The following is a 15,183-nucleotide window of genomic DNA, read 5'->3' on the forward strand; positions in this document are numbered from 1 at the left end:
CAAATCGAGTCATGTCCTTTTTACTCTGTGTCAAGAAAAAAATGAAGAATAAGATGTTGGGGTCGGATTATTTTAATATATGAAATTATATTTATTAAAAATAAAAACACTTTAATTACATTAAAAATTAAAAAAATAAGTTACAATTCACGTCATCACTCAAAGTTAGCATCAAATAAAAGGGAAAAAAGAAACAAAAATCCACATCACCATGGCTACTTATGAAATGGATGAAAAAACCCTTAATTTTAATGAAAAATGAATGTTGAGTGACCTGATTGGAACACTTTTAAAACTTGAGTGACATAATTGGAACACTTTTAAAACTTGGTTACTATTCTACAAAGTTACCCCTTTATTTTATTCTATATGTCTGCGTAACTAGATCCAAAATGATAATGTTTTTGTAAGTGTATTGAAGAGTATTAGATAAATAACCAATTTTAAATAGAGAATTGGAGACAGTCACAAATGTGAGTGAATGACCAACCTTTATATCTTACAAAGTAAGCTTGAATTTAGCTCATTCAAAAGATAGCGCCCATAATTTAGTACATTTCTTTTTATTATTTATAGAGTAAACTGCCATTTTGGTCCCTGTAGTTTGGCCAGTTTTATCACTTTAGTCCAAATCTCAAACTTATTACATCCAGGGCCCTGGTTTGCATTTTGTTGCCATTTTAGTCCAAAATTCAAAAACCCTATTTTTTGACTGTTGCAACCTCCTATTTTGTCCTGTAGTGCAGGGGCATTTTGGTCCATGTTAATTTATTATAACATTTCAGTAATTAATAACATCTATCTTCAAGAACATCATCAAACTTCATCATCAAAACCCAGAAAATCAAGAACATCGTCAAACTTCATCATCAAAACCCAGAAAACCAAGAACATCATCTTGAAGAAAATCAAGAACCCAGAACAAAACCAGAAACCATCACAAAAACAAAACCGATTTGTAAAAAGAAACGAGGCTCAGATCTGTATCTTCAAGAACATAATCAAACATCATCATCAAAACCCAGAAAATCAAGAACATCATCTTTAAGAAAATCAAAAACCGATTTGTAAAAAGAAACGAGGCTCCAACAACAAATCAAAACCGCCATGGCTGCAAACAGAGGTTGCAAGCGCACTTGCCATCCTCCGATTCTGCCACGCCAAGCTGCGGAAAATCTCAAATGTTGACCCAATTTTGACTCGGATTAGGTGAAATCATCACAGCCTCGCAATTTACTCAAAAAAAAAAAATCCACTGAATCACATAAAAGTAATCCAAATCAGCAATTGAAACAACAAAATTCTACCAAAACCACAGGGACCAACCACATCCGATGAACCTGCAACTCCCTGCAACCACCCACTCGCACCCCCTGCAACCACATCCGATGAACCCGCAACTCCCTGCAACCACCCACTTGCACCCCTTGCAACCACATCCGATGAACCTGCAACTCCCTGCAACCACCCTCTCGCACCCCCTGCAACCACCGCCCCTCTCTCTCAATCCGGTGAGCACCTCCACCCAAAAAACGACTGGGCAAACACTATAGGGTTAGGGTTTACCATGTGTTCTTGAGGCGGAGATCTTGAGGCGGAGATCTGTGTGTTCTTAGGGTTAGGGTTTTGAGCTTCGATTTGAGCACCAGCAGCGTTTGAGCTTCGATTTCGAGCGTTTGAGCTTCGATTTACCATGTGTTTTCGAGCGTTGCGGTATTTTAGAGAGAGAGCAGGTCATTTTAGAGAGAGAGAGAGAGAGAGCAGAGTTGGCGGCGGTGGGATGGTGGTGGGGATGATGCGATGGTGGGGGTGGTGGTGGTGTGGTGGTGGTATTTTAGAGAGAGAGCAGATTTTATGTTGAGAGAGAGAGAGAGATGTCTGAGATGAGGTTGAAGATGATGATCTAAGGGTTTTATTATAAATGAGTTATTATAAAGAGATAATAAATCTAAAATGACCAAAATACCCCTGAGGGTAAAGACAAAATAGCAGGTCATTAATGGGAAATCTGGTCAAATTTGAAATTTGGACTAAAATGGCAAAAAAACCAAACCACAGAGCCCTGGATGTAATAAGTTTGAGATTTAGACTAAAGTGGCAAAACTGGCCAAACCACAGGGACCAAAATGGCAGTTTACTCTTATTTATAATAGCCTTTTTTAGAACTTATTTGTTGGGGGGGTTTCGGTAACATCCCATAATTCAATAAAAAGATGTAATGGATTGATTTGAAAGGCCTGACATGGAAAATGGGCATTATAAGGGCCTAAGGCGCATAATGGTGTGAGACCCTCACTAATTACAACCTTTAATTAATAATTAAAGTAACTTTATAAGTAGTTTAAACAAGATTTTTCATCTCAAAACTTCTGAAAAACATGATTACATAATTTCAACATCTAAGATATATTTTGGGAATATTAGAGTTCCATGACCACAAAACCATTTTAAGTTATAGACATATAATTAACAAAAGAAGCGGAAGCTAGATCTTCATCGTGTTCGATTCCTTAACGCGACTTGATCGTCATCCCAAAAGTAGTTGCAATACCCTATAACTGGAAATTTACAATACATTAGTATTATAATGCAAAATGGAACAATCAACTTGATTTGCATTACAAAATAACAAAAATCAGGATTATTCGAATCAGGGGTGGCGTCGGCGACGCCGTGTCTATCGTGCGTCGGCAACGTTTTCCCGTAGACAGATTATTAAGGCGTCGGACAAACAAAACAAATTAAAACCCCGTCGGCGACGCCATGTTCTGCAAAGTTTTTGCTGCTGTGTAATTTGTTTGACCCGTTTGTTCCGTTTCAGTTCCCGCTTGTTAAAACGTGATTCGGGATTTTTAGAAACATTTTGTAAAAATATATTTTTTTCCCATTCTCAATCTCACAACATTTCCATAGTGTAATTTATAACAATTGCACGTCATCGGAATCACATTCATGCTTATATGTTTCCTTGAGAAATTTGCCAATTTATCCCTTAATGTCTGATTAACCCTTGTCCTTACAGACGGGATTTGTTTGCAAGATGATAACCCATTCCTGGGTTCCTTATCTCTATTATTTCGCGCTCCCATTAGCGGTTTGCGCTTTTAAAACATTTGACCCCTTAGTAGTCTAAGTGCATGAACTTATACTACTTAAGAAAATTATTACTTGAGACTTCACATGTCTCTTCTACCCATTTCCGGGTTCAATATTATGATTCTCACGCTACCATTACTGGTTCGCGAGTTTAATCAAATACTACCCGTCACCCGGGCTTATGGTTCAAGGATAAAGTCCTTCTGTTACCCGGTTCGCACCTATCCTTAATTGACCCGTTTGATTTACTCTTATGAAATTCATCATTACAAGTAAACCAAACATACTAACTTTCAATTTCTACATATCAACAAATCTCAATGACAAAGATTAAACAACTATATTAACGAAGCATTTAGTCACGTCCCTTAAAGCATATCCTTCAACCTAGCGTTCGTCCCGGTTTGGTTACCCGGTGCTTCACCTGAGTTGCCTAAAAGTATAACCCCAACATCATTAAAACCCTCCGGTTTATAATTAAACTTAACAACTTGCAATTCACAATATTTAATCGTTTATTTTAGGCGTTTTATCATACACCTTGTGTGCAAGCTTTTTATACCAACTTTGTTAAGTCTAGTAGGCAACAATCGATCACCTAAACACATCTCATAACATCAAAATGATTAATTTGTTCAATTAGCACCAAAAACTCAATGCATCAAACATCCAATACATCATTTTCATCGTTGTAATTCATGTGTTCTACATATTCAACAAAACTCACTTACATGTGCATTGTAATTTATTCAAACACTTAAAATTCATCAATTGATCATCATCTTTCGCCTAGGTTTTGTTCGTAAGCTAATTTACATATTATAACTACTTTAATTTTCCACAATTCTAGCACGAATAGAACTTTATGGATTTCATCAAGTTTCACAACATCACCAAATATCAAATTTTGACATACCTTATGATCCCCTAGTCTAGGTGATCAGTAATTTAGGTTCATGCAGGAATTAGAAGCCCGATTTCACCTTCAATTTGGTGATTTAAGATCAACGAGGGTCTGCCCCTTTTTCCCCTTCTCTGGTCGATGCACATACACACACTTAGTGCGTGTTTGTGTTTTATTTTTCTATATTAAAACCCAACTATTTAGAATTTTCCCTTTTTGGCCCCTCAAGTTTGGGCTTTTAATTTGAAAAGGATTATTGTTTGAGATTTCATTAGAGTTTTAAATATACTTACTAACTAGGTTAGATTTTTTTCTAGTTACATGCTTCTATTATTTAGCATTTATGTAAATATCTTATATTAATTATTAAACGAATTTTGGGGTGTTACAAATGGTAATTTGCTAATTAACCCTAAATGGGAAGGAAAGCCCTAATTATCCCATTCACATATCATCTTTTCCATTTTGACCAAGATAGAGAGAGAACAACTAGAGAGAGAGAGAAAGTTACCATTTCAAGCTAAAATCACCAACCTCTTAACAATTTTGCAAAGGGAAACAAGGTGTGGTGTTGGGTTTGTCATCCAATATCAGAAGCGGGAGTTGTCAAGTGTTCACTACTAAGAAAAAGAAAGTTTCGAACTTAGGAAGCTTGACTCTCATTCAACAACCGAAAGGTAAGTTTTTAGGTAAAAAGGTTACACTTTGATGATGTGTGATGCATGGGAACATGTTATATCATAATATGCTATGTTTCGATACATAACGTTTTTATCCGGATGTGTTTATAGACTTGCATGTGTTAATCACCATTTTTACCTTTTAGGGTTTCTACAAGAAGAAGGTAAACTCTCGCATGACACTGTTGACACAAAAGTCCCACTCTCGCACGAAGGTCCTATACGGAAGTTATTTTGTATGAAAGTTCTATGCAAAAGTTTTGATTTTATGCAAAAATCTGTAAGCGATGGTTGATGTGAAAGTTTTAACTTTCGCAAGTATAGATAAACGAAAAATCCCAACTCTTGCATGGAAGTCTCACCCGAAGTATGTCCACGCAAAGGTAATCAAAGTCTATTGTTCATTCGAAAGTCTCCAAACTCACGTATGATGGTCTTATGCAAAAGTTGACATTTTACCACTTTTAGTTTATGCAAAAGTTGACCCATATCACATGTAAACCTATGACCAGATTGACTTAGTTGTCTCGGTGTTCTGCAAGGGTCAAAACCATCAAGTTCATAGTATTCATAGGTATTTCCCTTAGGTGATTTCTAGACCCCTTATGATTAGACTGTTTTGGGGGTGGTGTGCATACTCGATAAAGTGTTTTTAAGTAAAGTATGATTTCTGAAGAAATGAGTGGTTTTTATTATTTTTATGAAAGAAGCAATTTTGGCTTCTAGCCTTGACATGCTTAGGAATGCTTCCGATCAAGCGTCTGAAGTTAACATTTTGTTACGTAGCAAACTTCACATGTGTAAAAGGTATAGTTAATGAAGAGACTAAAGTATAAACTATTCTAAGCCAATGTATTGTCTCATACTGCTATGTGCATTCAGGAATGAAAGTTAAAGGGAATTTGCGCGGCTAAAGTTAATGCCGGTGTCTAAAGCTTTTGATATTGTCTCAAAGTGTCTAAAGTTAACACTAAAGTCTTAAAGCATCTAACGGTACACTTTAAGCAACATATTATAGGGAAGTGCCTTGACAAGGTTACAACTATGTAACACTAAGGAATTATATTATATTATGATATGTCATGTATGTTAGGATATAATGCATGTTAAAGTTCTATATATGTTGATGAAGTTAGAACCCACCCACTCACCGTATCTAACTTTTAGTCTGCATATCAGGTTCAAGTATAATCATTTGAGAGCTCTTTTAGACGTTATGGGCATTGGATTGAAGGCTACCCCATCCTATGAACTGGCATCTTATTCATCCTTGCTATGTTATCAAAGAATTTTCTTTTGATTTTGAAGACATGTGCCCGAATGGATGTTAAGACTTGTGATTGTCATGAATGATTCCGTTATTGCTTATGAATGATTTTTTTTAGTTTAAGCGTTATGTGGTAGATAGTAAATCCAAAAGATGAGAACCACTGGTTTGGGGTGTTTTACTTTTGATATTTGAATCAGTGAACTACCGAATACCACACAATATCCTTGATTCCTTTCTAAGACTTTCCATAACGCGAATTTCCCCATCCGTTTACCAATGAAAATTAGACTCCATGTCTAACTTTTTATGTTATCATATCATATTACCAGAATGCGGTGGTGTAAATTGTAGTAAGAGGCGATCATGATCCTGCATATTTGTTTACTTGTAATTCACCTAAAATCTTAGATGATAGACTCGTCATGTGAGGAAATACACACAAGTTTAGGGCATTTGGTATTGTGGAGGGCCTTATAAGTAGTTCATTCCATCACAAGTTTGATTCAATGTTTCATATTTATTTGTGTAGGCCGTTGGTAAAGTTTTGCCAACCCTTAATGGTAAATTAGCTAGAATGGGCTTTCCTGTACAAAGCGACCCTGTATAATATAAGTTGTAATAAGAATATCTCGAAAAGGTTAAATCGACCCTATAATAGTATAATGTGCTTGACAGAAATGATATATTATATATTTTTTTTTGTGATAGAGTTAATTGCCAAAATCGTCCCTGAGGTTTGGGCACGTTTGCCATTTTCGTCCAAAATGACCTGTTTGTATCATTTTGCCCCCCACGTTTGGCATTTTTTGCCATTTTCATCCAAATGACTAAATTAGTTAAAAAAACACCGTTTAATGAGGGGTATGTTTGAAATTTTACATCTATAAGTAGGGGTATTTTGGTCTTTTGGCTTTATCATTTTATATTAATAGAAAAACATTCTTCTTCATCCCTAGTCACCCCACCTGCACCTACACCTCCACCACCACCACCCCACCAGCTATTACCACCATTGCCAAATTTGAAACCCTACCACACCAGCCATAACCACCATTGTCGGATTTGAAACCCCACCCAATTCTATCAAAATTCGTTCAACAAAATAACAACAATTCATTTTTTCTTCAATTTCCTGTAAAAACGGTTGACATCTCCTCGATTTGACTCAATTCTTGAACAAATCCAAAACGTATTGAGCCCTACTCGACTCAATTAAAACGAATTCTAAGGTTTATAAAACAAAATCAGCATGATGAATGAAACTGAAGCAAACGTAACACCGTTCCATCTGAGCAACTGGGTCAGTTTCTACCTCCTTCACGTCTCCCTTGAACACATCTTTACCAGAAGTCAGATCCACACCCGAACAGAACAACTAACCCAACCCAGACAGTATGATGACCCCCGCATAGTCGTTGGAGTTTAGAGAGTTGAATGCACACGCTAAATCTGTCATCATCGCCTTCGTCAACGACTTTGGGCAGTGGTAGAGAGGAATCCGGTGATGCCAGGTGGTTGGTGGAGGTGGATGTGATGGGGGTGGTGGATGATGACGCTGATGGAGGTCGTGGCAGGTAGTGGCGGGGGTGGTAGTTGATGGCGGTGATAGTTGACAGAGATAAGTTGGGTGGAGAAGTACTGTCTGCGATGATGAACATTTATACAAAGCATGATGATCAGATTTTTTTTTTGGTTTGAATATAATATATAAATGGAAATAAATAATCAGATATACATTTTTATATAATATATAAAATGATAAAGCCAAAAGACCAAAATACCCCTACTTATAAATGTAAAATTTCAAACATACCCTTCATTAAACGGTGTTTTTTAACTAAGCTAGTCATTTGGATGAAAATGACAAAAAATGCCAAACGTGGGGGCAAAATGGTACAAAAAGGTCATTTTGGACGAAAATGACAAACGTGCCCAAATCTCAGGAACGATTTTGGCAATTAACTCTAATTTTTATTATGGTGACTAATCACGGACTATCCATATTCATAACTCTCATCTACAACGTGTTGTATTAGAAGACTCAGTAGGTACTCATTTTGTATTTGATAATAATCTTAGTGAAAAGGGTTCCCATCCTTTCGTTCTAGTTATCTATCCGTAATTATATACCATTGAAATTTCGTTATTAGGTCGTTTCATGACATCACGTCCATTTAACATAATTATAAATGTTGGTTTGTTTCAAAAGTCATTTTAAGCCAAAACATACACTCAAACATGTACAAGTGGAGAAGTGGCGGTGTAAACGAGTTGAGCCGCTCGCGAGCTACTTGAGATCGGATCGATAAAAAACTCTTAACGAGTCAAGCCTAAGCCGAGCTCGGGCCTCTGATAAAGCTTGTTTAGTTATCGAGCTCGAGTTCAAGCCTTGAATAGGAAGATCGTTTAGACTCGTCGATGCTTATGTATATTTAAGTTTTAACTTAACTCTTTTCAGACTTCTATGTATTAAATAATATTCAGCCGAGCTTGGGGTTGTTTAAGGTACCGTAGCAAGATTGACCCGAGAGCTGCGGCTCATTTAAGGTTTTATTCAAATTAACTCGAGCCGAGCCCGTGGTTATTCAAGGTACCGTCGGAATAATCAAGGGATCAGTTACCATCATTTCCCAAAATCCATTGACCCTTTACAATCAAGATCAATATGGGGGCTGATTTCTAGGCTTGCTAATTTAAAGCCATTTCGTTCAATGGCATTTATTACATTTCCTTTTATAACAAAAAGTAGTAGGCTATTTATTCCCTGTTTCATGTTCACAAAAATATAATGAAATACACAAAGTCTATTAATTCCATTCCTTATCATTTCATCCGATTATCATGATTAACATTATTATCATTGTTGATATGGTATCAGAGCAGGTTTCTGAGTCTTGAACCTTTGCTCATCATCTACGGTCGATCCCAGCCAATCCAACCTCAAACCAGAAAAACTCAAAACACAAAATCAAACTCCGAAAAATCAACAAACAACCGCTGCGTCCACTGCCTTCGCTGCCTCTTCCGCCTTCCACCATCACAACTCCAACCATCTTCACTCTAGGAACAGAAAGGTTCCTAGATTTTTTTTTCGGCGCACTACACAACGGTACAACCACCGTCACCACCAAACCCAGTTTCAACCCCTACATCCGGTCAACCTCAGAATCTGAACCGAACCGTTGTGGTTGTTGTTGTTATTTTTGCCGGAATCGCACACGTCAGATCCCGACAGAGAGCCAGACATCTTTCTCCGACCATCGCGGAACACTCGCCGGACATCATCTCCGACGACAACCACCACAGCACACTTCCACCGCCATACGCGGCTGTTGACGACAACCGTAAACCAAAAGCCTCCATCTTGCCTCTCTCTGATTCTTTTCTCTCTCTAAAATGTGTAGAGAAGAAAGTCTTTGGTGTTAGGTTTTGGTTCTGTGTTCTTTTTCTTAGTGAAGAAGAAAGAGAGTAAAAGTAAAGGTAAAGTTGTGGGGTGGGAGAGTCACGTGAAGGAAAGGAACAAAAGGGGATTGTCACCTATTTTGTTGGATCTTTTTTTTTCAACTTGTTTAAAGGCAGCATTGTTTAAAAAAAAAAGGGTTTTTGCAAATGATTAATCACAGAAACTATGAGTTGTTGAAAGTCTATTCGTCAACAAGTGGGGAAGCCTATTGAACAACACAGCTGAGCGGTGATCAAGTCAGTTCTTGGATTTTTGATTGTGGAGCCACTGATACGATGACGTACGAGCCATCGGACTTCGTGTCTACAAAGAAACCAAACAGAACCCACATCAAGACTGCAAATGGCGAAAATGCTTTAGTAAAGGGAGGAGGAACTGTCGAAATATCTCCAAATCTGAGATTGTCAAATTGTTTATATGTTCCTTCGTTAACACACAAATTGTTATCAATAAGTCATGTTACAAAGGAACTCAATTGCACAGTTCTAATGCATCCTCATTTTTGTATCTTACAGGACATCAGAACTGGAAAGAAAATTGGGCGTGGCACTGAACGACATGGCTTATACTATGTGGATGAGGTGACTCAGTCAGGGACTGCGATGCTTGCTCACGGAACAAAGAGTAGAGAAGCATGGCTTTGGCATAGGAGATTAGGGCATCCTTCTGTCGGGTATCTACATCTTTTACTCCCTAAACTCTTCCCATCAAATAGTACATTAGACTGTGAAACATGTGCCTTAGCCAAAAGCCATAAAAAACCTTTCAAACCAAGTAACACTAGGGTCAATGAACCCTTTTCACTAATACATTCCGATGTTTGGGGTCCAGCTGAAACGAACGGAGGTCAAAATCTTCGTTTCTTCCTATTATTTGTTGATGACTGCAACCGGATGACATGGGTATATTTTTTAAAACACAAATCTGAAGTCTTTGACAAATTTAGACTATTTTACACCATGGTCCAAACTCAATTCAAAACCAACATTCAGATCTTACGATCTGATAATGGAGGGTACGTTAATACCTCCATGAAACAATTTATTCAAGAGAAAGGAATGATTCACCAAACCACTTGCCCAAAACACCCAGAACAGAATGGTGTAGTTGAGCGGAAAAATGGCATTTTGGTAGAAATGGCCCGAGCCCTTATGCTTGAATCCAAAGTCCCTAAATCTTTTTGGCCCGAAGCTATAAACACAGTTGTGTATCTCCTTAATCGTTTACCAACCAAAGCCCTTGACCTAAAAACTCCCTTAGATACCTTATCCACATTCACCAAACTACCCCCACCTCTTACCTTACCACCTCGTGTCTTTGGGTGTACCGTTTTTTCCCATATACCTAAAACCGAACGATCCAAACTTGACCCATGTGCAAAAAAATGTGTCTTTGTTGGTTATGGGGTGAATCAGAAAGGATACCGATGTTATAACCCATCACGACGTCGTGTGATTACCACTGTCCACTGCGATTTTCTTGAAACAGAATATTACTATCAGTCCCATCTCAGTGGTCAGGGGGAGATAGAACATGAAGACTCACTGAGCTCGTTGAAGTGGATTCCATCTGCAAGCGAAGATGAGTCGTCTCATACATCCACACATACTAAGCATGTCGAAAGTCTCACCCAAGAATCATCCAGACTGGTGTTCGAGGTAAGTGACTCTCCAAACCTTGGAAATATGCCTGAATTTAATCCAGATACCACTAACAATCAGGAAAGTCCTGAGACAATGGAATAGGTGGAGATTGCTGAGCAAAACAACGAAGTCCAAAGAGAAGTCGAATCTAATGAACAATATGATGGAGGCTCTGGAACAACACCGGGAACATACGTTTTACCTCCTAGAGCCAATAGAGGGGTTCCTCCAAAACGGTACCCCCCAGAAAGGGAAACCAGACATTCAAGGTATCCTACAGCCAATATGGTTGACGGGAACTTATCTAACAGTGCGAAAGCATTTGTTACCTCACTGTACTCCGAACAACTACCGAGTTCCGTAAAGGAAGCCCAGGGTAAGAAGAACTGGAAGGAAGCAATGGAAACGGAGATGCGTGCTCTTATGAAAAACAACACGTGGGAGAAGTGCGTTCTTCCTAAAGGAAAGAAAACTGTTGGATGTCGGTGGGTGTATTTAATCAAATATAAACCAGATGGTTCTATTGGAAGATACAAAGCTCGGCTCGTAGCCAAGGGTTACACCCAGACGTATGGGATCGATTACTCTGAGACATTCTCTCCGGTTGCAAAAATGGACACCATCAGAGTCCTCTTCTCTGTGGCAGCCAATAAGGAGTGGCATCTCCACCAGTTTGATGTTACAAACGCATTTCTCCATGGAGACTTAACGGAAGAGGTCTACATGGAAGCACCTCCAGGTTTTTCAGGGAGTTTTTAAGGAAAGGGAAGTATGTCGGTTGAAAAAGTCATTATACGGGCTAAAACAATCTCCTCGGGCATGGTTTGGAAAGTTCACTTTAGCCATGAAAGAATACGGGTATCACCAAAGTAATGCTGATCATACTCTGTTCCTCAAGAGAAGAAACAGCCTTGATCATATATGTAGACGACATGATTATTACCGGAAATGATGTAGAAGAAATAGCACAGCTGAAAGAGAATCTGTTTTCAAAATTTGTAATGAAAGATCTAGGGAATCTCAAGTATTTCCTCGGGATTGAAGTTCTCAGGTCTAAACGGGGGATCTTCATTTGCCAAAGAAAGTATGTCCTTGATCTTCTGGCGGAAACCGGGTTAATTGATTGTAAACCCGCAGATACTCCAATGGTGGTGAACCACAACCTTCACATGGAACTTAATGGGGAGCCTGCGAACAAAGAAAGGTATCAACGGCTCGTGGGCAAGCTAATTTATCTCTCTCACACTCGTCCTGATATAGCGTATGCGGTTGGAGTAGTAAGTCAGTTCATGCACCAACCACAAGTTGCCCACATGGAAGCTGCTCAGAGAATTTTAAGGTATCTCAAGGGGACCGTAGGCCATGGAGTATTGTTCAAAACAAATGGACATCTGAATGTTGAGCTTTACACTGATGCAGACTGGGCAGGAGATAAGGGAAATCGAAGGTCAACTTCAGGGTACTTCTCCTTGGTCGGTGGAAACCTTGTTACCTGGAGAAGTAAGAAACAAAAGGTGGTTGCTCTGTCGAGTGCGGAAGCGGAATTTAGAGGTATAGCTCGAGGGGTAAGCGAAGTTCTTTGGATCAGGAAGCTACTAGAAGACATTGGTTTTTGTCAAAAGGAACCCAGTAAAGTTATGTGTGACAATACGGCTGCAATACAAATCTCAGAAAACCCAGTACAACATGATCGAACTAAACACGTGGAGGTAGACCGACATTTCATCAAAGAGAAACTGGAGGAAAGAATCATAGAGCTCCCATATGTATCGTCAAAAGATCAACTCGCAGATATTCTTACAAAGGCCGTCAACGGAAACGCTTTCAGTAGCTGCTAGCTGCTTGAGCAAGTTAAGTATTGGTGACCCCACTACTCAACTTGAGGGGGAGTGTCGGAAATAATCAAGGGATCAGTTACCATCATTTCCCAAAATAATCCATTGACCCTTTACAATCAAGATCAATATGGGGGCTGATTTCTAGGCTTGCTAATTTAAAGCCATTTCGTTCAATGGCATTTATTACATTTCCTTGTATAACAAAAAGTAGTAGAGGCTATTTATTCCCTGTTTCATGTTCACAAAAATATAAGGAAATACACAAAGTCTATCAATTCCATTCCTTATCATTTCCTCTGATTATCATGATTAACATTATTATCATTGTTGATAGGTACTATAGGCAAGATTGAGCCGAGTTGTGTCTCACTTAAGGTTTTTCTCAAATTAACTCGTGCCGAGTCAAGCAAATCTCGAGCTTCAATTTATGCGTATGACTCGAGCTTGTGCCCAAAAACATAGGCTCAAATCTAGCCGAGCTCGAGCTCGAGTTTGAGCTTCAGCAAAAGCCTAACAAGCCAAGCTCAAATAGTGTAGAACTCAGGCTTGGCTTGACTCGTTTCGTTTGTACCCCACGAGAAGAGAAGAGGTGGGGGTTGCTTAATGATAAACAGGTTGCAATAGAAAATAAGATGATGAGGTAGTATCTAGAAATAAAATGTGACATTTGGGAAGAACAGTGGGGGAGCGGTTGTTTTATTTTGTTTCTTTTAACTCTATTTTATTTTTGAACATATTCATACGTCCAATGATCTCTAGATCAATTGATGGAAGATTTGTATTTCTCTTGGGAGATGCAGGTTTTTACCGGTAATTTTACTGTCGTGCATACGGACGGATGGGTTACCGGGTTTTCCCCGGAATTGGTGGTGGACTCGGGTTACTCTCGAAGTACTCCGTTTGGTCTAGTGGGTGCTCCAAAAGTGCTCGGGATTGATTCTGATGCCCGTTCAAAAAAAATTGTTCACATGTCGATGTCTTCATTTGACAATTGGAGTAAGAAAAAGAGTGAGGTAAGCTATAATATAATCGTTTTCACAATCCAAACAAAATGTATAAGTTTTTTATAGTTTTCAATATTTTCATACTTATAAGTTTTACATAGTTTTCATACTTATCCAATTAGAGTTGGTTGTCTATTACAGTTCTCTCTCACTAGTCACTTCATAACTTATAATTTACGCTATGAGAATTATACTTATTCAATGAAGCTATTCTATTTGAGACCAAACATACCTTAAAGCATCTTAAACATAAAAAAAAAATATTTAAAATTTGACAAATGAGACCAATAAATATACTTTTTTCATTATGTAGACCATCACACTTTTTTAATAAACCGCTACCGTTTTAATTTTCGGGTCCATAATTATATTTTATAGCAGAATTTATTAAAATCAATAATAGTAAGTAGTTGTGTGATATAATATAAATAATTGTAATAAAACAAACTATAAAATTCACACAATTCACAGTTCACACACACGTACACACAAAATACTATTTTTATCAACTTATAATTATAATTATATTATATTATAATTACATTACAATATATAAATAGAAAACTATAGTTAAATATAAATGAGGTACTAGTTGAGAAGCACATGGTACAAGTTATTGATGCATTTGTTTGAAAAAGACGAACATTAAACTCCATGAGAAGGTGTCACATCAAGCCATGAATCACGAGGACACCGGCTATGAGCCTTGTGACCTTGTCTCACTCGAGGGCCCGACCCAAGCTATGCACATGACCCAGCCCAATGGTCCCACACACTGTTTTTATTAAAGATGGGTTTCTACAAACAGTACACTTGGAAGATCTAGTAACACTATTTATCAGTTAACACCCTTGTAGATTTCTAAATGTTATTTCACTCCCAAAATTATAGCTTTTCTCATTTTTATTACGTTTCAAAAGCGTATTGGTAACGATCAAAGTTTTAAAAACCGGTTTTTAAATCGTACTAGGTTAGGCTTAGAAATAATTCAACTGGTTGGTTGACTAATTAACCATATAAATCCATAATCCCAAAGTTAATTCATAGTAAAAGTAGTCTGAAAATTCACTGTTGGTACCTTTTTGAACGCTAGGTTTTATTTTACTAATAAGGTAAATTGTCACCTTTTTGGGTCCATAAAAGACTAAAAGTCCAAATTTTAACCTTTGACCTGGTAATTTATACCGGTTTAAACTGGTATAACCTAATTTACCGACAATACAACTTCTTTGTCGTTCCCTCAGCAGTTTATCGGTATGATCCGTGCCAGCCAAGCTTCCGACAT

This window comes from Helianthus annuus, chromosome 5 (assembly GCF_002127325.2).
Source record: "Helianthus annuus cultivar XRQ/B chromosome 5, HanXRQr2.0-SUNRISE, whole genome shotgun sequence".
Taxonomy (NCBI): Eukaryota; Viridiplantae; Streptophyta; class Magnoliopsida; order Asterales; family Asteraceae; genus Helianthus; species Helianthus annuus.